Genomic DNA, 23,337 nt, shown 5'->3' with positions numbered 1-23,337 from the left:
ATATACAATGGAATTTTACTCAGCCATCAGAAGGGATGAATACCCACTATGTGCATTAACATGGATGCCTACTATTCTAGTTTTAATGACCATACACAGTGATAAAATCACCACAATGAAGAACAGTTCCTCCACCTCCAAAAACTCCCTCAGGGGCTTCTCAGTCATCCTGACCTCCTCACATCAGTTTCTGAAACCACTGATCTGTTTTTCTTCCATGTAGTTTTAGCTTTTCCAAAATGGCATGTAAATGGAGCTACACAGTATGGAGCCTGGAGTCTGGCTTCTTTCACTAGACATCATACATTTGATATTTATCCACATAGTGCATCATCAGTCTGTACTTTTAAAAAAATGAATAAATATTATTGCATAATTATATACAATTCCATAAGAACAAAGTAGGGGTTATGAAGACAGGTGGAATCAGGGTCTCAGCAATGGCTAGGAGTCATTTTGACAAAACTTTGGGATGGAGTGAACAGGGTAGGGCCTGACAGGACAGAGCACTTTGAGGAACAGGGGGTTATGGCCAGGGAGTCATAAAAAAGTCAAGTCTAAAAAGCACAGTAATTGAGAGAATTATACACTCAATAATGTTTTATAACATAACCTCTAAAGTCAGGTGGCTGGGGTTCAGACCCAGCCTCCATGAGAGAGCCTTATTTAATTGTTCTGCGTGTGTTGGGGGAAGGGAGGGGAAGTCGATTATTAATAGAACTTATCTATGGTTGTTTTGATGACTAAATACAATGAAACACGTAATTTATGATTTTGCCTCCTTGAGAAAGATTCTCTGGAACGACTGATGGCAAGAATTTTCCTCCTTCCTTTCTTAAATTTTACAAATTAGATGTTGATACTGAAGTCAAGGTACTGCTGGATTACAGATGAATGAAAATAAGACACCATATTGTTCAACCTTAATACTTGTGACAGCACCAGTTTTTAATCAGATCTTCCTGGTCTGGAAATTGAAAACTCAAATATCTGAACATGACACTTTGTTGGTAGGATGATGGCATTGCAGGTGTGCATCCTCCAGGATCATCCAGCTAAGTACCACCATCATGCTGAAATCAAAACCTTATCACAGGGAGACAAGATGGTGGGGAAGTAGGAGGAGGCATTGTTTCAACCTGTACCCTAAAGTGAGCTGAATACCTACCAAAGAACTCCGATCACCCATGAAATCAGCCTGAGATCAGAATTATACACGTCTGGATCTCTATGGGGACAGAAGATGCCAGTGGGCAGGTAAAGCGGAGTGGGAATGCCGGACTGATATCAGAAGATAAACAAAAGGGGGAGGGAGCCACCAGAGGTGACCTATTGGAAAGTAAAACCCCAATACGAGAGTGCCCTGCATCTGGGGACCAGCATTAACTTGGATTCTGGTTGAAAGCACTCAAAAGAGCAAAGGATCATAGGGGGAAATTGTGGGAATCAGGGTGGCTAGGGACAGGAGCTTAAGTCCCCAGACCTAGGACAGCCTCCCCTGGCTCTGAGCCAGAGAGAGTGCAGCAGAGAAACCAGGTCTTGGTCCCTGAGCCACCAGCGCACCCAAGAACGCATGGGGTCCGGCTCCTGTGAGGGGCTGGGAGCCTTGCCAGATGGCAAAACACCGAGCAGGAGCCGAGCTAACAGAGCCTGAGACGCGCAAGCCCCTCACCCTCTTATGAGAGAGGTGCGCAAAGACCCAGCCCGGCATTCTCAGACCCGTGCCATACTACCAGAGCCTGAGACATACACCTGCCCCACACCCTCCCCTGAGAGAGGTGTGCAAAGGCCCAGTCTGGTGCTCTCAGACCCACGCACTGGTATCAGAGCCTGAGATACACGTGACCCACACATTCCCCTGAGAGAGGTGCATGCAAGCCCAGGGCTCTTAGACCCAGAAAGACCAGGCACTCCCAGCCCAGGCCAGCGGGAAAATCTCAGTGTGCGATCACTGCTTGGAACCTCTCTGGCAGTCTGGAGCTGCCCAGACAGCCGCCACTGCCATGGTTTTGGGTACAAGCAGAAGATCCTGTGTCCCCAGGGTCTGTGACTCAGAACCTGCTCTGCCAGCAGCCAAAGGGGAATTTATATGGGCTCTGCAGCACCCACACTGGAGCAGACTGAGGCTTCTCTCTGAGAGGGAGGTCAGGGTGCAGTTTGCTTTCCTCTACACCTCCAAAAACCATCAAAAGCAGTCAAGGCAAGAGAAAAGAAGTGAACAGACATAAAAACCTCCAGAGAACAAAAACCTGGAAAAAAAAAAAAAAAAACGGTTTCCTCAGAGCCCACCCCCTTGAGGCAAGAGGACTTAACTCAGGGAACATCACTGACTGAAAACCCATGTGGCAGGCCCCTCCCCCAGAAAACCAACCAGGAAAGAAAAAAAAAAAAAAAAAGACTACAAGAGAACAACCATGATACAACTTCATAGATACAACTTTTACTTTTAACTCGTTCCCACTCTTCTAGTTCATTTTTTATATAGGTAATTTTTTAACCTATTTACCATCACAGTGAGATGTCCAGTACATCAAATTCCATAATAACCTTCTAACCTGAACGTTTCGATACATACACCTGTGTTTTTCTTTTGCATTTCTATTTTTTAAAATTTTTTTAAATTTTAGTTTAGTTTAGTCTAGTTTATTCCTTTTTTATTTTTATTTTCTAATATTCATATAGAGTTAAACTTCAAGGTAATCCCTTTTCCCCAATTAATGCTACCCCTATAGGTAAACCAATTTTTAATCATGCTTTATCTGAGGAAAGTTGAGTCCTTTAACAAAGATATCAACATACATCCAGGAAGAATCAAAATAACTTTCCTCACCCACACTGAGAATTTATAACCATAACCACTCTCCCATCTTTTTTTTCCGCCAGAGTTTCTGTGTATTTGTGTTAGTCCTGATAATATATAAATCTTATACTTGGGGTTCTTTTGACGAGGTTCTTCCTTTTTTTGCTTATATATATATTTTTTTCTCTTGTCATATACTTTTATCAGTCTTTTTGTTTGTTTTTGTTTGTATACTACATAAATCTTACCTTATGGCCCATTTGGGCTGAACCTTCTCTTTTATCTTCCCTTTTTTCCCTGTCTCTCTCTCTCTCTTTCTCTCTCTCTTTTCTTTTTCTTTTCTTTTTTCTCTCACTTGGGTGGGGAATCCTGATTGCTCAGAAGTGTTCCAGGATGCACCTTGACTGCACTATGGTCGATACATCCAGCTACACCCATTCAGTCATCTCTCACCAAAATGACTAGGAGGAGGAATGCCCAACAGAAAAAAAATACAGAGGATGGACCTTCTGCAACAGAGCTAATGGCTATCAACATAGATAATATGTTGGAAAGAGAATTCAGGAGAACAATTATCCAGGTAATAGCTAGGTTGGAGAAAGCCATGGATGACCAAATGGAATTGATTAGGGCAGAACTGAAAGCCACCAGGGATGGTGTTCACCATGTTAGGACATAACTGAAAGCCACCAGGGATGAGGTTCACAATGCTCTCAATGAGTTCCAATCTAATCTAAATTCTCTAAAAGCTAGGGTAACTGAGACAGAAGATAGAATTAGTGATCTGGAGGACAAACAGAGAGAAAGGATCAGGAGGAAGCCTGGAACAAACAGCTTAGAAGCCACGAAAACAGAATCAGGGAAATAAATGATGCCAGGAAACGTTCCAACGTCAAAATTATTGGAATCCCTGAAGGGGAAGAGAAAGAAAGAAGTCTAGAAGATATAGTGGAACAAGTTCTTCATGAAAATTTTCCCAATCTCGCAAATGGAACCAGTGTTCATGTACTAGAGGCCGAACGATCTCCACCCAAGATTATAGATTCCAAAAAAACATCAAGGCACCTTGTAGTCAAATTGAGGAATCATAATTGTAGATACAATCTCTTGAAAGCCACTAGGACAAAGAGGCTCCTTACATACAGAGGAAAGCCCATCATAATAATGTCCGACCTGTCCACAGAGACCTGGCAAGCCAGAAAGGGCTGGCAAGATATATTCAGGGCACTAAATGAGAAGAACATGCAGCCAAGAATACTTTATCCAGCAAGACTGACATTCAAAATGGATGAAGATAAAGAGTTTCCAAGATTGGCAAGGCTTAAAAGACTATGCAACCACCAAGCTGACACTGCAGGAAATATTAAGGGGGGTTCTATAAAAGAGGAAAAATCCCAAGAATAGCATTGAACAGAAATATAGAGACAATTTACAGGAAGAAAGACTTCAAAGGTAACACGATGTCTTTAAACGTATCTATCAATAATTACTCTCAATGTGAATGACCTAAATGCACCCATAAAATAGCACAGGGTTGCAGATTGGACAAAACGACAGGATCCATCCATATGTTGTCTACAAGAGACCCATTTTGAACCTAAAGATACACCCAGACTGAAAGTGAAGGGATGGAGAAGCATCTTTCATGCCAATGGGCCTCAAAAGAAGGCCAGGGTAGCGATTCTCATATCAGACAAATTAGATTTTAAAGACTGTAGTCAGAGATACAGAAGGACACTACATAATTCTTAAAGGGACTATCCACCAAGATAATCTAACAATTGTAAATAGTTATGCCCCCAATATGGGAGCAGCCAATTACTTAAGAAAACTATTAATCAAGATAAAGAGTCATATTGATATGAATACATTAATAGTAGGAGATCTTCACATGCCTCTCTCAGAAATAGATCATCAAAGGAGAAAATCAATAAAGAAACAAGAGCATTGAATGACACATTGGACCAGATGGACCTCATAGATATATACAGAACATTCCATCCTAAAACAACAGAATACTCATTCTTCTCAAGTGCACATGGAACCTTCTCAAGAATAGACCACATACTGGGTCAGAAGTCAGTACTCAACCTATACCAAAAGACTGAGATTATTCCCGGCATATTCTCAGATTGCTTTGAAACTGGAGCTCAATCACAAGGAAAAGTTCAGAAGGAACTCAAACACCTGGAAGCTAAAGACTACCTTGCTTAAGAATGCTTGTATCAACCAGGAGATCAAAGAAGAACTGAAACAATTCATGGAAACCAATGAGAATGAAGACATTTTGATCCAAAACCTATGGGATACAGCAAATTTCATCCTAAGGGGGAAATACATAGCCATCCAAGCATCCCTCAAAAAAATTGAAAAATCCAGAATACACCAGCTGTCTCTACACCTTAAGGAACTGGAGAATCAACAACAAACCAAACCAACTCCACATGTAAGAAGGGAAATAATCAATATTAGAGCAGAGATCAATGAGGTAGACCAGAGATAGAGTAGAACATATCAATGAAACTAGAAGCTGGTTCTTTGAAACAATCAAAAAGATCAATAAACCATTGGCCACACTAATCCAAAAGGAAAGAGAGAGAGCCCAAATTCATAAAATTATGAATGAAAAGGGAGAGATCACAACTAACACCAAGGAAGTAGAAACAATCATCAGAAGTTATTATCAACAGTTATATGCCAATAAGCTAAGCAACCTAGATGAAATGAATGCATTCCTGGAAAACTATAAACTCCCAAAATTGAACCAGGAAGAAACTGACAACCTGAATAGACTGATATCTAGTAATGATATTGAAGCAGTAATCAAAAACCTCCCCAAAAACAAGAGCCCAAGACCTGATGAATTCCCTGGGGGAATTCTACCAAACTTTCAAAGAAGAAATAACATCTATTCTCCTGAAGCTGTTTCAAAAAATTGAAGCAGAAGGAAAACTTCCAGACTTTCTATGAAGCCAGCATTTCCTTGGTCCTGAAACCAGGCAAAGACCCTACCAAAAAGGAGAATTTCAGACCAATATCACTGATGAATATGGATGCTAAGATTCTAAACAAGATCCTAGCAAACAGGATCCAACAGCACATTAAAAATATTATCCACCATGACCAGGTGGGATTCATCCCTGGGCTACAAGGATGGTTCAACATTCACAAATCAATCAATGTGATAGATTAAATTAATAAGAGAAGAGAGAAGAACCACATGGTCCTCTCAATTGATGCAGAAAAAGCATTTGACAAATTCCAGCATCCATTCCTGATTAAAACGCTTCAAAGTATAGGAATAGAGGGAACATTCCTGAACTTCATCAAATCTATCTATGAAAGACCCACAGCAAATATCATCCTCAATGGGAAAAGGCCTTCAGCATTCCCGTTGAGATCAGGAACAAGACAAGGATGCCCACTCTCACCACTCCTGTTCAACATAGTATTAGAAGTCCTAGCAACAGCAATCAGACAACAAAGAGAAATAAAAGGTATCCAAATTGGAAATGAAGAAGTAAAACTCTCTCTCTTTGCAGATGACATGATTCTTTATATGGAAAACCCAAAAAGCTCCACCCCCAAACTACTAAGAACTCATACAGCAATTCAGCAATGTTGCAGGATACAAAGTCAATTTACAGAAATCAGTGGCTTTCTTATACACTAACAATGAAAATACAGAAAGGAAAATGAGAGAATAGATTCCATTTACTATAGCACCAAGAACCATAAGATACCTGGGAATAACCTTAACCAAAGAGGTAGAGGATCTTTACTCGAGGAACTACAGAACACTCATGAAAGAAATTGAATAAGACACAAAAAGATGGAAGACCATTCCATGCTCTTGGGTCAGAAGAATAAACATTGTTAAAATGTTCCTACTGCCTAGAGCAATCTATACTTTTAATGCCATTCCAATCAAAATTCTACCAGTATTTTTCAAAGAGCTGGAGCAAATGATCCAAAAATTTGTATGGAATCAGAAGAGACCCCGAATTGCTAAGGAAATGTTGAAAAACAAAAACAAAACTGGGGGCATCACGTTACCTGATTTCAAGCTTTACTACAAAGCTGTGATCACCAAGACAGTATAGTACTGGCATAAAAACAGACACATAGACCGTGGAACAGAGTAGAGACCCAGATATGGACCCTCAACTCTATGGGTAAATAATCTTCGACAAAACAGGAAAAAATATACAGTGGGAAAAAGACAATTTCTTCAATGAATGGTGCTGGGAAAACTGGACAGCTGTGTGCAGAAGAATGAAACTCGACCATTCTCTTACACCGTACACAAAGATAAACTCAAAATGGATAAAAGACCTCAACGTGAGACAGGAATCCATCAGAATCCTAGAGGAGAACAGAGGCAGTAATCTCTTCGATATTAGCCACAGAAACTTCTTTCAAGATATGTCTCCAAAGGCAAAGGAAACAAAAGCGAAAATAAACTTTTGGAACTTCCTCAAGATCAAAAGCACAGCAAAGGAAACAGTCAAGAAAACAAAGAGGCAACCCACGGAATGGGAGAAGATATTTGCAAATGACAGTACAGACAAAAGGTTGATATCCAGGATCTATAAAGAACTTCTCAAACTCAACACACACAAAACAGACAGTCATATAAAAAAAAATGGGCAGAAAATATGAACAGACACTTCTCCAATGAAGATATACAAATGGTTATCAGACACATAAAAAAATGTTCATCATCACTAGCCCTCAGGGAGATTCAAATTAAAACCACATTGAGATATCACCTTACACCAGTTAGAATGGCCAAAATTAGTAAGACGGGAAACAACATATGTTGGAGAAGATGTGGAGAAAGGGGAACCCTGTTACACTGTTGGTGGGAATGCAAGTTGGTGCAGCCACTTTGGAGAACAGTGTGGAGATTCTTCAAGAAATTAAAAATAGAGCTTCCCTATTACCCTGCAAGTGCACTTCTGGGTATTTACTCCAAAGATACAGATGGAGTGAAAAAAAAGGGCCATCTGTACCCCGATGTTTATAGCAGCAATGGCCACGGTCACCAAACTGTGGAAAGAACCAAGATGCCCTTCAATGGACGAATGGATAAGGAAGATGTGGTCCATATACACTATGGAGCATTATGCCTCCATCAGAAAGGATGAATACCCAACTTTTGTAGCAACATGGAAGGAACTGGAAGAGATGATGCTGAGTGAAATAAGTCAAGCAGAGAGAGTCAATTATCATATAGTCTCACTTATTTGTGGAGCATAACAAATAGCATGGAGGACAAGGGGTGTTAGAGAGGAGAATGGAGTTGGGAGAAATTGGAAGGGGAGGTGAACCATGAGAGGCTATGGACTCCGAAAAACAATCTGAGGGGTTTGAAGTGGCGGGGCTAAATGAACAACTTCGCTAGCAACCAATGCTGTTTACTTCCTCTTTGGGCGTTCCGCTTAGTCTCACGAGACAATCCTAACCTGGCAACTAGCCAGGCGCCATCTTTTAATGGCGGAGGCCGCCCTGGCCAGGGGCCTGCCTCTGACAGGAGAAATTGGAAGGGGAGGTGAACCATGAGAGGCTATGGACTCCGAAAAACAATCTGAGGGGTTTGAAGTGGCGGGGGGGGGGGGGGGGCTGGGAGGTTGGGGTACCGGGTGGTGAGTATTATGGAGGGCACGGATTGCATGAAACACTGGGTGTGGTGAAAAAATAATGAATACTGTTTTTCTGAAAATAAATTAATTAATTTATTTTAAAAACCCCAAAACAAAAGAATAATCAATCAATAAATAAACTCATGTGAATTAAAGAACTAAAAAAAAAAAAAAAAAGATTGCTTCTGTGTGACCTTGGGAGGTCTAAGAAACGCTAGAACATGATCTGTTTTTGTCAAGCAGCATTTCAAACCTACACCAAATTGGGATAGTTGCTTACATTTCTCTTCTTTCATAGCCTGGAATACTTAGTCCTAGTCCTAAAAGGTACTATTTTAGCATCAAATTTATTAAGACCATTATTAGTTGAAAGTATCAAGGAGCCAATTAGATATTGGGGAGTCAGACTCAGTAAAAAGAGAAACAGCAACAGTCCTTGTGCAATTTGTGAAAAATTGAATTTCCTTTATCAATTTTTAAAAAATCCATATTATTAAATTGGGATTCACTCTGTTCCTCTGGTGGTAATATTATTGTAGATAATAATATTAATATTGTCATCATCATAACTTCCCCTCACTCCTTGTGGGACAAATTCTTTATAAGGTAGGGTGGGGGGAGGTGAAGACCTGGACTCTGAAAGTTGATGCTGAACTCAGATAGCTGGATAATTTTAAGACTTGGCTTCTGTGTCCATAAACAGGAGCAATGATGTCATCCACCTCACCAAGAGGAATAGATGAGGTGTTGGATGCAGAGCACTGAGCATTGCATTGGATCCATTAGCTGAACCTGCTCAAGGGCTGGTATTATTTTTCCTATTCTGTTTCTGCTTGCAGAAGCCAAGCACATTATCTCACACATCTTTGGAGTTCATAAGAATTAGAGAATATCAAGACTTGGAAATGACTTTTAAATTCAGGTAAACTCTCTGCTGTGCAATCATGGAATCGGCTTTTCTCAGTATCATGCTGAGTCAGGTGGATATCTATGTCATTGACTTCCATCTAGTGCCTTCTTCTACATCCATGCAAGGAATTCAGAAACTGTTGTTGAAATACTAAGCCATCGTGGAGTTATTAACTGATATTAAACAATCATTAATTAATTGAGAATGTTACCAGGACAAGAAAGCAACATACATGGACAGGGATGAAGATGTCAAGGGCTTAATTGTGATAAGGTTTTTTTTTTAAATTTTTTAAAATTTCTTTTCAGCGTAACAGTATTCATTGTTTTTGCACCACACCCAGTGCTCCATGCAATATGTGCCCTCTCTAATACCCACCACCTGGTTCCCCCAACCTTCCACCCCCTGCCCCTTCAAAACCCTCAGATTGTTTTTCAGAGTCCATAGTCTCTCATGAGAACCAAGACTCTCAAGAACCAAGATGCTCTTCAACACAGAGGCAATCTTACCCGGATAGCAAGATCAATCCAAACAAATGATACAGCAGAGGCAGAGACCTCTAATGGCAGGTTTGGGAGGTTGCCTGCAATGCCCCAAACAAATGATACAGCAGAGGCAGAGACCTGTAATGGCAGGTTTGGGAGGTTGCCTGCAATGCCCCATGGCTGAGGCCCAGGGCTGTGATCTCTGAGGGGAGTAAGAGGTAGGGGAGGCCAAAGGGTAAGCAACTTTCATCAGGCCTATAAGGTTACACATGCTTAGCTGCCTTCTGGAATCATCAAGTCTTTTGAGTAATGTAAGGGAGAAACCATCTGGTCAACATTTTTGAAATATCATGCCTCTTCTTAGAATTCCTTGAGCAAAAATAATGTCATAAGTCAATTGTAAAAATTTGAAACTCAAGAGGTTAAAATGCTTTCAATTCACACAAGTCCCTGGCAAAGGTGGCATGAGTTCCCTGCAGGATGGGAACACAAGCAGATGTGATCCTTCCTTGGGTAGGTGGACATGGGTGTGATGGCCAAAGGCAGGCCAGGTGTTGTGGGACCTGAAGCATGAACAAGTCAGTCTTTATTTAAAAAGAAAGAAAGACAGAGAGGCAATACAATGGCACTAAATTCATATCTCTCAATAGTTACCCTGAATGTTAATGGGCTAAATGCCCCTGTCAAAAGACACAGGCTATCAGAATGGATAAAAAAACAAAACCCATCTATATGTTGCCTCCAAGAAACTCATTTTAAGCCCGAAGACACCTCCAGATTTAAAGTGAGGGGGTGGAAAAGAATTTACCATGCTAATGGACATCAGAAGAAAGCAGGAGTGGCAATCCTTATATCAGATCAATTACATTTTAAGCCAAAGACTATAATAAGAGATGAGGAAGGACACTATATCATACTCAAAGGGTCTGTCCAACAAGAAGATTTAACAATTTTAAATATCTATGCCCCCAACGTGGGAGCAGCCAACTATATAAACCAATTAATAACAAAATCAAAGAAACACATCAACAATAATACAATAATAGTAGGGGACTTTAACACTCCCCTCACTGAAATGGACAGATCATCCAAGCAAAAGATCAGCAAGGAAATAAAGGCCTTAAACGACACACTGGACCAGATGGACATCACAGATATATTCAGAATATTTCATCCCAAAGCAACAGAATACACATTCTTCTCTAGTGCACATGGAACATTCTCCAGAATAGATCACATCCTCGGTCCTAAATCAGGACTCAACCGGTATCAAAAGATTGGGATCATTCCCTGCATATTTTCAGACCACACTGCTCTAAAGCTAGAACTCAACCACAAAAGAAAGTTTGAAAAGAACCCAAATACATGGAGACTAAACAGCATCCTTCTAAAGAATGAATGGGTCAACCAGGAAATTAAAGAAGAATTGAAAAAAATCATGGCAACAAATGATAATGAAAATACAACGGTTCAAAATCTGTGGGACACAACAAAGGCAGTACTGAGAGGAAAATATATAGCGGTACAAGCCTTTCTCAAGAAACAAGAAAGGTCTCAGGTACACAACCTAACCCTACACCTAAAGGAGCTGGAGAAAGAACAAGAAAGAAACCCTAAGCCCAGCAGGAGAAGAGAAATCATAAAGATCAGAGCAGAAATCAATGAAATAGAAACCAAAAAAAACAATAGAACAAATCAACGAAACTAGGAGCTGGTTCTTTGAAAGAATTAATAAAATTGATAAACCCCTGGCCCGACTTATCAAAAAGAAAAGAGAAAGGACCCAAATAAATAAAATCATGAACGAAAGAGGAGAGATCACAACTAACACCAAAGAAATACAAACTATTATAAGAACATACTATGAGCAACTCTACGCCAATAAATATGACAATCTGGAAGAAATGGATGCATTCCTAGAAGCATATAAACTACCACAACTGAACTAGGAAGAAATAGAAAGCCTGAACAGACCCATAACCAGTAAGGAGATTGAAACAGTCATTAAAAATCTCCAAACAAACAAAAGCCCAGGGCCAGACGGCTTCCCGGGGGAATTCTACCAAACATTTAAAGAAGAACTAATTCCTATTCTCCTGAAACTGTTCCAAAAAATAGAAATGGAAGGAAAACTTCCAAACTCATTTTATGAGGCCAGCATCACCTTGATCCCAAAACCAGACAAGGATCCCATCAAAAAAGAGAGCTATAGACCAATATCCTTGATAAACACAGATGCGAAAATACTCAACAAAATACTAGCCAATAGGATTCAACAGTACATTAAAAGGATTATTCACCACGACCAAGTGAGATTTATTCCAGGGCTGCAAGGTTGGTTCAACATCCGCAAATCAGTCAATATGATACAACACATCAATAAAAGAAAGAACAAGAACCATATGATACTCTCAATAGATGCTGATCAGCATCCCTTCCTGATCAAAACTCTTCAAAGTGTAGGGATAGAGGGCACATACCTCAATATCATCAAAGCCATCTATGAAAAACCCACTGCAAATATCATTCTCAATGGAGAAAAACTGAAAGCTTTTCCGCTAAGGTCAGGAACATGGCAGGGATGTCCATTATCACCACTGCTATTCAACACAGTACTAGAAGTCCTAGCCTCAGCAATCAGACAACAAAAGGAAATTAAAGGCATCCAAATTGGCAAAGAAGAAGTCAAATTATCACTCTTCGCAGATGATATGATACTATATGTGGAAAACCCAAAAGATTCCACTCCAAAACTGCTAGAACTTGTACAGGAATTCAGTAAAGTGTCAGGATATAAAATCAATGCACAGAAATCAGTTGCATTTCTCTACACCAACAGCAAGACAGAAGAAAGAGAAATTAAGGAGTCAATCCCATTTACAATTGCACCCCAAATCATAAGATACCTAGGAATAAACCTAACCAAAGAGGCACAGAATCTATACTCAGAAAACTATAAAGTACTCATGAAAGAAATTGAGGAAGACACAAAGAAATGGAAAAATGTTCCATGCTCCTGGATTGGAAGAATAAATATTGTGAAAATGTCTATGCTACCTAAAGCAATCTACACATTTAATGCAATTCCTATCAAAGTGCCATCCATCTTTTTCAAAGAAATGGAACAAATAATTCTAAAATTTATATGGAACCACAAAAGACCTCGAATAGCCAAAGGGATATTGAAAAAGAAAGCCAAAGTTGGTGGCATCACAATTCCGGACTTCCAGCTCTATTACAAAGCTGTCGTCATCAAGACAGCATGGTACTGGCACAAAAACAGACACATAGATCAATGAAACAGAATAGAGAGCCCAGAAATAGACCCTCAACTCTACAGTCAGCTAATCTTCGACAAAGCAGGAAAGAATGTCCAATGGAAAAAAGAAAGCCTCTTCAATAAATGGTGCTGGGAAAATTGGACAGCCACATGCATAAAAATGAAATTGGACCATTTCCTTACACCACACACAAAAATAGACTCAAAATGGATGAAGGACCTCAATGTGCGAAAGGAATCCATCAAAATCCTTGAGGAGAACACAGGCAGCAATCTCTTCGACCTCAGCCGCAGCAACATCTTCCTAGGAACAATGCCAAAGGCAAGGGAAGCAAGGGCAAAAATGAACTATTGGGATTTCATCAAGATCAAAAGCTTTTGCACAGCAAAGGAAACAGTTAACAAAATCAAAAGACAACTGACAGTATGGGAGAAGATATTTGCAAACGACATATCAGATAAAGGACTAGTGTCCAGAATCTATAAAGAACTTAGCAAACTCAACACCCAAAGAACAAATAATCCAATCAAGAAATGGGCAGAGGACATGAACAGACATTTCTGCAAAGAAGACATCCAGATGGCCAACAGACACATGAAAAAGTGCTCCATATCACTCGGCATCAGGGAAATACAAATCAAAACCACAATGAGATATCACCTCACACCAGTCAGAATGGCTAAAATCAACAAGTCAGGAAATGACAGATGCTGGCGAGGATGCGGAGAAAGGGGAACCCTCCTCCACTGTTGGTGGGAATGCAAGCTGGTGCAGCCACTCTGGAAAACAGCATGGAGGTTCCTCAAAATGTTGAAAATAGAACTGCCCTATGACCCAGCAATTGCACTATTGGGCATTTACCCTAAAGATACAAACGTGGTGATCCAAAGGGGCACGTGCACCCGAATGTTTATAGCAGCAATGTCCACAATAGCCAAACTATGGAAAGAACCTAGATGTCCATCAACAGATGAATGGATCAAGAAGATGTGGTATATATACACAATGGAATACTATGCAGCCATCAAAAGAAATGAAATCTTGCCATTTGCGACAACATGGATGGAACTAGAGCGTATCATGCTTAGCGAAATAAGTCAAGCAGAGAAAGACAACTATCATATGATCTCCCTGATATGAGGAAGTGGTGATGCAACATGGGGGCTTAAGTGGGTAGGAGAAGAATCAATGAAACAAGATGGGATTGGGAGGGAGACAAACCATAAGTGACTCTTAATCTCACAAAACAAACTGAGGGTTGCTGGGGGGAGGGGGTTTGGGAGAAGGGGGTGGGATTATGGACATTGGGGAGGGTATGTGCTTTGGTGAGTGCTGTGAAGTGTGTAAACCTGGTGATTCACAGACCTGTACCCCTGGGGATAAAAATATATGTTTATAAAAAATAAAAAATTTAAAAAAATATACAAAAAAAAAAAAGAAAGAAAGAGAGAGAGAGAGAAAAAAAAAGAAAAGAAAAGAGAAAAGAGAAAAGAAAAGATGAAAAGAAAAGAAAAGGAAAGAAAAAGCCACAATATTACCAATATAAAACTAAGGACAGAAGTTATATAAATTTATAATAGAAGATAAATCATGATATATTACAAATTCTAAAATGCTCATAAATACTACAAACCTCACCATATCCAAAAAAGTAACATATGTTGTAACACAGTCAGCTCCCCATCCAGCCTAGAGTCAACAAAGTTACAATTATTAAGGTTGCACAATAATGGAATGAAGTCATACCAGAGCAACTTGGAGTACCTCACCAAGCACAGAAAAGAGTTATTACAGGCTTTGGGAAAGGGACTTTGAAGGAATATTTTGAAAGACACATAATAAAGCACAGCTGTGTGTAAAAGTGCCAATGTTAGGTCTGCAGTGCAAAATGCACCCAGCTCCTATCTTCTAGGAAACCATCAAGTGCAGTCAGATGGGGGGCATTTTGTCCAGAACTATTTTCTGATATTCTGTGCATCTGAGTGTGCAGGCTACTTTTTCAGGTGGAATTGACTAGGTACTCCTGGTAGTGGGATGTTTTCTTACTGATAACAGAAATTTCTAAAAGTCCCTGAGTCTAGAGCACAAGGTCTTTCATTGAGTAAGAAGACATTGTTTTGATATTTTAAAACTGCAGATGGGAAAATCACTACTTCCTGTTATTGTTGCCAATGACTTTTCCTTTTACCCATTCACCCATGCTGTAGATGAAAGGGTAGATTTTTCCTTGAACCATGCTGTTTTTACCTTCTTACAAAATATTTTATTAAGTAACTTCTTGACACAACTCTTTAAAATTTACATTTCCACTCTCAGTTAATTAATGACTAATGGATTGCCTCATCATATGACCTTGATTTTGTAACATTGTTTACTATAACTATAAGGGAAAGCTAAACCAATGTTTCCACAACATGGTTGATCAGTTTTTAAAAATTGATGGTATATAATGTTTTCTTTCTTCTTCAAAATTCATAATGGGTAATATCACATATGATTGAGGGGGACAAGCTTCTGTCAGTTTTCTTAGATATGCGAGCTCTAAGATTCTAGAACTTCCTAAGGTTTGTTTGTTGTTTTTTTTTTTTTTTTTACTTCAAACTGGTAAATCTTAAAGACACTCTATATTGACAAAGCTCACTAAACACGGCATTTTTAAATTGTCACATTGTCTTGAGTATCAGAATTATGTAGTTACAAAATCTGACACTGTGCTGATTAGTTTAGTGGATCTGCAAGATGATTTTGTAGTGATACAAGCATTTCTTCAGGACATCTGTCTGTGAAGGTTATGACTTTACACCTGCCCTGACTGGAACTGCCAGAATTCCCTAGGAGAAGGGGATGTGAGAAGACAAACCCCAAATATTGGATCTATGCCACTTCACACACACATATCCTTGCTGTGGATGGTTACACTCTACAGGTCTGCACCCTACAGTGAGGAAGTCTGAGAAATTCTACTTCATCTAATTACCATGAAAAAATTTAAAATGCAAGATACGTAAATGATTGTATATGCCATAATTAGTGCATATATTTACATAAGAGAAAATACATTTTTGACCAGGCATCAAAAAGGACTAAATCTTCCACTCCTAAGTTTACATGTTTTGGGACGGGAAGAACTTTCCACACACCAGCTTCTTGTTTCATGCATTTCAAACTTTGTTCTCTCCACTAATCACATACAGGTATCCCTTCCACTTTGAAAGTTCAAGTTATACCATTTCACTTTTTATTTTTCAGTGTTCCAAGATTCATTGCTTATGCACCACACCCAGGGCTCCATGTAATGCATACCATTTCACATCTACAAAAGACCTACATTCGAGCCTGTTTTCACTAACTGATAGAAATCCTAAGTGGATTTTGTTTTCATGAAAATGGCAGAAAGAAAAAATCATGTTTGGCTTTTGCTCTGCTATGATCCATTACTTCTGAACCACGATCAGCACCTCAGCACTGAGCTGCCATAGCTTTAAACTTTGCCTGTGAGCATCAGTGTTTTGTCTTGATTTATCTTGTGCATCTTTTAGCAAGGTGTGTCCTGAGGTATCAGAAAAGCCGAAGAGAGGTTCTTTGTTGGCTCTGGGAATGCTCAAATCTTTTTCCATATAAGTCAATGTCAAGTGCTTCTTTATCTTATACCTTTTCAGTGTACAAAAGTTTCTGCAGCAATCCTCTGCTTTCCCATAGCAGGGAAGCCTATACTTCCCTGATGCGGTGCTATAAGACACTTCCTAACCATGATCCACCTTCTGACCCTGTTCCTTTGGGTCAAAACCCAAGTAGAGGGCAGTGTTGTGTCTGGAGGACATTCTACACTGTGGAATATTACTCCACCATCAAGAAAGATGAATAGCCACCATTTGCAACTACATGGATGGGACTGGAGGAGATTATGCCGAGTGAAATAAATCAAGCAGAGAAAGTCAATTATCATATGGTTTTACTATATGTGGAACATAAGGAATAGCAAGGAGGACATTAGGAGAAGGAAGGGAAAATTGAAGGAGGGGTGTCAGAGGGGAGATGAACCATGAGAGACTATGGACTCCAGGAAACAAACTGAGGGTTTCAGAAGGGAGGGGTGTTCGGGGATGGGTTAGTCCAGTAATGGTTATTAAGGAGGGCACGTATTGCATGGAGCACTGGGTGTTATACACAAACAATGAATCATGGAACACTACATCAAAAACAAATGACGTACTGTATGGTGACTAACATAATGTAAGTTAAAAAAATCTTACTACCCATTCTTCTACCACTCTACCTGTTTTCAAATGTATGTGCCTTTAATAATTCCATTTGCTTTCTTCTAGGAAATGAGAAATGCTAGTTTACCACCCCTTCCCCAGCCCATTTTCTTGGTTACATTATATTAACACTTTCTATATGCCTTGCTTCAGTAAATTATTTAACAGTTCTTCCAGTTTTATACAACTTATCTACTTCTTTCTCTGGCTGTGTACAGTTCTATCATATGTGTGAACTTTCATTTCTTTAACCTGGCCCCAGTGATAACATCAGTTTATGATAATACTGCAGTCTTGATCTACTCATGTTACTGAGTGTTGGTGATCATATCTATGATTTTATTCCTAACAGTGGTTAATTTAGGGGCTGGAAGCACATAAGCTTTCTTTTACAAGCATCCCGAATGCCTCTCGCCTTGTCTGTTGCCTGTGAACTTCTCTCCTGCAAGGTTTTCTCCTACCCTTACTTCTTCCTCAGGCCTTTTCCCACTTTTGTGGCTGGTGGATATGTATCATCACTTGTATTACCACTGCCCACCCTGCTCTTGCAACATCATGGAGTCTGTCCCTGGTATTGTCACAAGAGGATGGTCCATTGTATATATGGACCACATCTCCTTTATTCATTCACCTGTTGAAGGGATCTCAGCTCCTTCCACAGTTTGGCTACTGAGGACATTGCTGCTATGAACACTGGCATGCATGTGGCCCTTCTTTTCACTACATCTGTATCTTTGGGGTAAATACCCAGTAGTGCAATTTCTAGGACATAGAATAGCTCTATTTTTAACTTTTTGAGGAACCTCCACACTGTTTTCCAAAGTGGCTGTACCAACTTGCTTTCCCACCAACAGTGTAAGAGGGTTCCCTTTCCCCACATCCTCACCAACATTTGTTGTTTTTTACCTCGTCAATTTTTGCCATTCTAACTGGTGAAAGATGATATCTCAATGTGGATTTGATTTGAAGTCCCTTGATGACTAATGATGATGAACATTTTTTCCACTTGTCTGTTAGCCATTTGTTTGTCTTCTTTTTAAAAATTTCACCTTTTGGTCTTATTTGAAATTTAGAGCAATGCTTAAGTGTTTTTAATTCAGCCAACGGTGTTTGGGTGATGACATTATAGGTTATTGTTCATCTTCTTCTCTGTATATCTGTATCTTTTTTAAAAAAGATTATTTATTTATTTATTTATTTGACACACAGAGATCACAAGTAGGCAGAGAGGCTGGCGGGGGGGGGGCGGTGGGGGTGGAAGCAGGCTCCCTGCTGAGCAGACAGCCTGATGCAGGGCTCAATCCCAGGACTCTGAGATCATGACCTGAGCTGAAGGGAGAGGCTTTAACCCACTGAGCTACCCAGGCACCCCTCTGTATATCTGTATCTTACAAACTAACAAATGTTACAGCTGAATGTTTTGTGGTTTATATGCTTTATATGTTTAATGGTGTCTTAAATTAAGTAGAAATTAACCCGTGAGATGGTTTTTAACATAAAGTATCTACATATGCTCCTTGAATTATGGCATTCACTTAGTGTTCAATATGTCTCCCCTAGTTTTTAGTGGCACTGAATGTTTTAGGGTATGTCCTTTCCCAGTGATATAGTGTGTCCCTGGGGGACAGGGAACCTGTTCACAGTCCCCACATTACCCATCTCAGCAAGAGCACATCACTGTTGCTGGCTAAATGGCTGGGATTAGCAGGTGGCCTCTTGTGTGGCTCCACAGTGTTCAATTTCATCCTCTTATTTTTATTCCTGATGAATGTTAAAAAGGAAATCACCTGCTGCTCAGTGCATTTGAAATAAAGGATATATGTCTCTAGATGATGGCCTGCATTTAATTTCAGGGCAATCTCAAGGTGTTACATTTACATTTCAGTACTGCTACTAAAAAGTGGTCATAGTTTGCTGTCACTGATCCTATCAGGAAATCCAGTTAAAGCTGTGGGACGTCATCTCTGGAAATATGTGTGTGTGTGCATATATGTATATATGTGTGTGGGTATGTGTGCATATGTGTGTGTGCATGTGTGTATTGTGTGTATATGTATGTATGTGCAAACACACATTCAAAATTTTCAGAGCTCACTGGTATTTCTAAATGCCCTCTATGGATTGTAATACTAAGAAACTCTGGTATGCAAACCAAGCCAAAAATTCCCAATTTCCTTCTCCATGCCCATCCCCCAGTGCAAAAGCTAACAGTACCAAAATATTGATTTCTTCCCTTCGTCACCCCTGGGAACCTAGGATCCAACTCCAGCCAATGATACCTAGGAAGTCTACTGAGAATCTTCTAAGAAAGTATCTATTCTGGATGAAGAGAGAGACCTTGGGGAAAGGCTTTTTCTATTCATTTCTTCTGCCCCACGTGATTACCTCCTACTCCTCCTGGCCTGTGGAAGCTACAGTGTGTACAGGATGCCTAGGCCTATGGCAGCCAACTTTCAGCCATGTGCATTATGCCAGGAGCAGAATGGAGGTGATGGAAGGAAACAGCCTGGAACCCTGCTGACCACATTGCCCCATCTGCTAAGCTCTAAGGCTACCACATTCCTCTGGGTTGTTGGCCAATGACCAGTATCCTCATGGGGAGGGGGGTCAGTTTTTCTAGGATTTCTGCCCCTGTCAGTCAAGACATTACTATGAGAGATGGAGGTGACACACCCTACTTTACTGTTCCAGTGCCAGAGAATTCATTGACGCTTACTGTGCAGTGAGTGAGGGGTGCCTTAAAGAAAATCATAGGCCCTACCTTAACCTCCCTTCCACTTATTTCCTCATGAGTGAAAGGTTTTCAAGGTACCAGATCAGCCTTCCTCATTTCATGGGTCAAATGAGATTGAGTGAGTGAAGATATCTGCAAAGTCCAAGGCAGATTGAAGCTTTGGTTATTATTTTACAGAAGATATAAAAGGGGTAAACAACCAGGATGAGTGAAAGATTTTTGAAAATAAGTAGCTTCCCAGATGAGGCATTTTCCCTTGAGCAAGTCTCAGGTGTGAGAACATTTGAATAATTACACCTATCATCCCTAGAAAGGAAATATGGGATGGCCTAGACAAGAGTTACCTTGTCTTCCAAGGTGACCAAACACACACTGTACTTAAAAGGGTTGTGGGACATGGTTTGGGCCCAAGGGTTCTCTAGAGACATACTTCAGGGTGGAGATCCACATGCAGGAGGCTGATGGCAGAGTGTTCTCCAGATTCAGGGACACAGGGATACAGCTCCACAGGGGCCACCACTAGCCCCAGGAAGAGTCTGGAACTCTGAGGGACATGCCGCCCAGACTTGTTACATGTGCAGGCAAGAGTCAGGCTTTGTTCCCCCACATAGGCCATTCATCAGAGAAAGGTAGTGACAGGGCAAGGGCATGATCCTGGCAAGGCATCTTTCTCCAGCTCAGATTAATGCCCACAGAAGGATTTATCTGTAAGTAATCAGTAGCCATATTCCCAGCAGCTGAGAAAATGGAGACCTATCGGTGAGCAGGAAACAGTGTAAGACAGGGGCTACTGGACAAAGCAAGTGATAACATCTCTCTGAGGCTCCATCAACTCCTCTGTATAATGGGGAGACTTAAATCTATTACTGCATATTGTTATTTAGAAATAAATGAAGTAAATGAAAGAATGTTTGTGAAAAATGGAATTGATTACCAAAGATATTATTTAATTTATGTTGATTAAAAATGCTTATGACAAAGGAAATAAAATTAGCATCACAAGGCATTTAACATGCCCCTATGTGAGGCACAGAGTTACTCCGTGAATGCTTGTTAACTGACTCTACTTGTCTTGTACTGTTTTGAGTCCTAGAATAGACACACAAGTCATGGCCTCCTGCAAATGCAAACAGATCTATAACCCAGTTAGCTACAAATATGGGAAAGGAAAAGACAGATGATCATTATCTTAGAAGATTTTCTTATAAGTCTATGAAGCTCAGAAAAATCAAAAATTATGAGAATCAATATAGGTGTTGTGTAACAAGGCTGAATCAATAGCAAAAATCCAAACATCACAATACCTTTCCTAGACACTAGCAAAACCCAATTAGAATCTATAAAAAAAAAAAATCTACTTTTAAGTGTCAACAAGATGCCTAGAAATATCCTTAAAAATAAATCTGCCTTGCACAGAAATATGCATAGCAGTATAGTTCATAATATGCTAAAAGGCAAGAGCAACCCAGATGTCCACAAGCAGATGAGCACATGAGCATATACGTACATGTCTATTTGTACATTGGAATATTATTCAGCCTGAAAAAGGAATGGAGTTCTGAGATAAGCTATGGCATGGATGAAGTATTATGCTGAAATAAGTCAAACAGAAAATGATGAATACAGTATGATTCCACTTATATGAGATGGCTAGAGTAGTCCAATTCATGGAGACAAAAAGTGGAATGTTGCATGCCAGGGGATGGAGGAGGTGGATTAAGGGGGAACGGGGAGTTAGTGTTTACTGGATATCCAGTTTCAGGATGGAAAAATAAAATAGCTCTAGGAAAGGATGGTAGTGATGGTTGTACAACAGTGTGAATGTAATTAATGCCATTGAACTGGACACTTAAAAATGGTTGAAATGGAAAACTTTATGCTATGTGTAATTTACTATAAAAAATTTTTAAAAAAACATGTGAGTTCTTTATGAAGAACAAGAAAACTTTATTGAGAAGAAAGATAATGTGATTTATATAACTACAGCTTCACAGTATTTTTATGAGAAGGAGAAATATGGTAAAGATGTTAACTTGTTTCAAATTGTTCCATTCAAAGGGCATTTAACCATTTTCAAGATGATAAGTCATTCAGAAGAATAAACAGAAATACTTAAGAACATTTAGAAAATACCTGTCATACCTGATATTAAAATATATACATAAACCAATAGTAATGATGCAAAATAAACACTAGGCACAATCTCTTTTCTGTCCCACCTCTTGGCCATCAGTTCATATCCTCTTCCAAGAAATCTTACCTACTGTGTGCCAGGCACAGCTTTGGGGAGGCTAAAGACAGACAGAAGTGATTACAAGGACCTGAGATTTCCTTATGGCGGGGGCCACAGAGTAGACACCTACCCTAGCTCAGGAGGATTACCTGTCTGCAGGTGATCCCACCTGTGCTGCAATCCTAGGCTAGGGCATATGATGAGAAAGAGACTCATTCCAGACTCAGGTGCTATTCCAGACCCAGGACAAGAAAGCAGGCCAGAGAGAGCACAGTATCTAGGAACATACAGAGACTTCATTGTGGAAATTGTCATACTGGAGGAGGGACAGTGCATGGTGACAGCAGGGCCATGAACAATGAGGACAAAAACAATTTTATTTTTTTTAATTTTATTTATTTATTTGTCTCAGAGAGAGAGAGAGAGAGAGAGAGCACAGGCAGACAGAGTGGCAGAGGGAGAAGCAGGCTTCCTGCGGAGCAAGGAGCCCGATTCGGAACTCAATCCTAGGACGCTGGGATCATGACCTGAGCCGAAGGCAGCTGCTTAACCAACTGAGCCACCAAGGCATCCCTCAAAAACAACTTTTATGTGTATTTATTTATTTTTAGTTAAATTAAATTTAGTTAACATATGGTGTATTACTAGTTTGAGAAGTAGAATTTAGTAATTCATCAGTTGTCTATAACACCCAGTGGTCATTACATCAAGTGCCCTCCCTAATGTCCATTACCCAATTACCCCAACTCCCCAAACCCTTCCATTAATTCTCAGTTTGTTTCCTGTCGTTTAGAGTCTCTTATGGTTTGCCTTCCTCTCTGTTTTTATCTTAAAACAACTTTTAAGCAGAGAAATAAGCTATTTAAAAATGTAGATAAGAGACAGCACTGTGGATACTGGTGGAATAGAAGTGAGAGGTGCAAGTGATAGCATTCCAGATCATGACCTGATTTTGGGGTTCAGGGCATTTGTAGAGTCATTCAGCCATCT

General features: G+C 39.9%; 1 long non-coding RNA gene across 1 annotated transcript; it reads right to left on the bottom strand.

Annotated features, from left to right (window-relative positions):
• Positions 1–116: 116 nt before the first annotated feature.
• On the bottom strand, positions 117–22,007 carry LOC116595381. Its single transcript, XR_004287649.1, has 4 exons — positions 21,926–22,007; positions 18,058–18,064; positions 15,935–15,939; positions 117–129 (listed from the first exon to the last, which is right to left on the bottom strand). It is a non-coding gene; the product is annotated as an uncharacterized LOC116595381 (long non-coding RNA).
• Between the last annotated feature and the right edge of the window lie 1,330 nt (positions 22,008–23,337).

The sequence above is a fragment of the Mustela erminea genome, chromosome 7 (genome assembly GCF_009829155.1).
Source record: "Mustela erminea isolate mMusErm1 chromosome 7, mMusErm1.Pri, whole genome shotgun sequence".
In the NCBI taxonomy this organism is placed as follows: domain Eukaryota; kingdom Metazoa; phylum Chordata; class Mammalia; order Carnivora; family Mustelidae; genus Mustela; species Mustela erminea.
The sequence above is the reverse complement of the archived record's forward strand: the minus strand, read 5'-3'. Positions and strand labels throughout refer to the sequence as shown.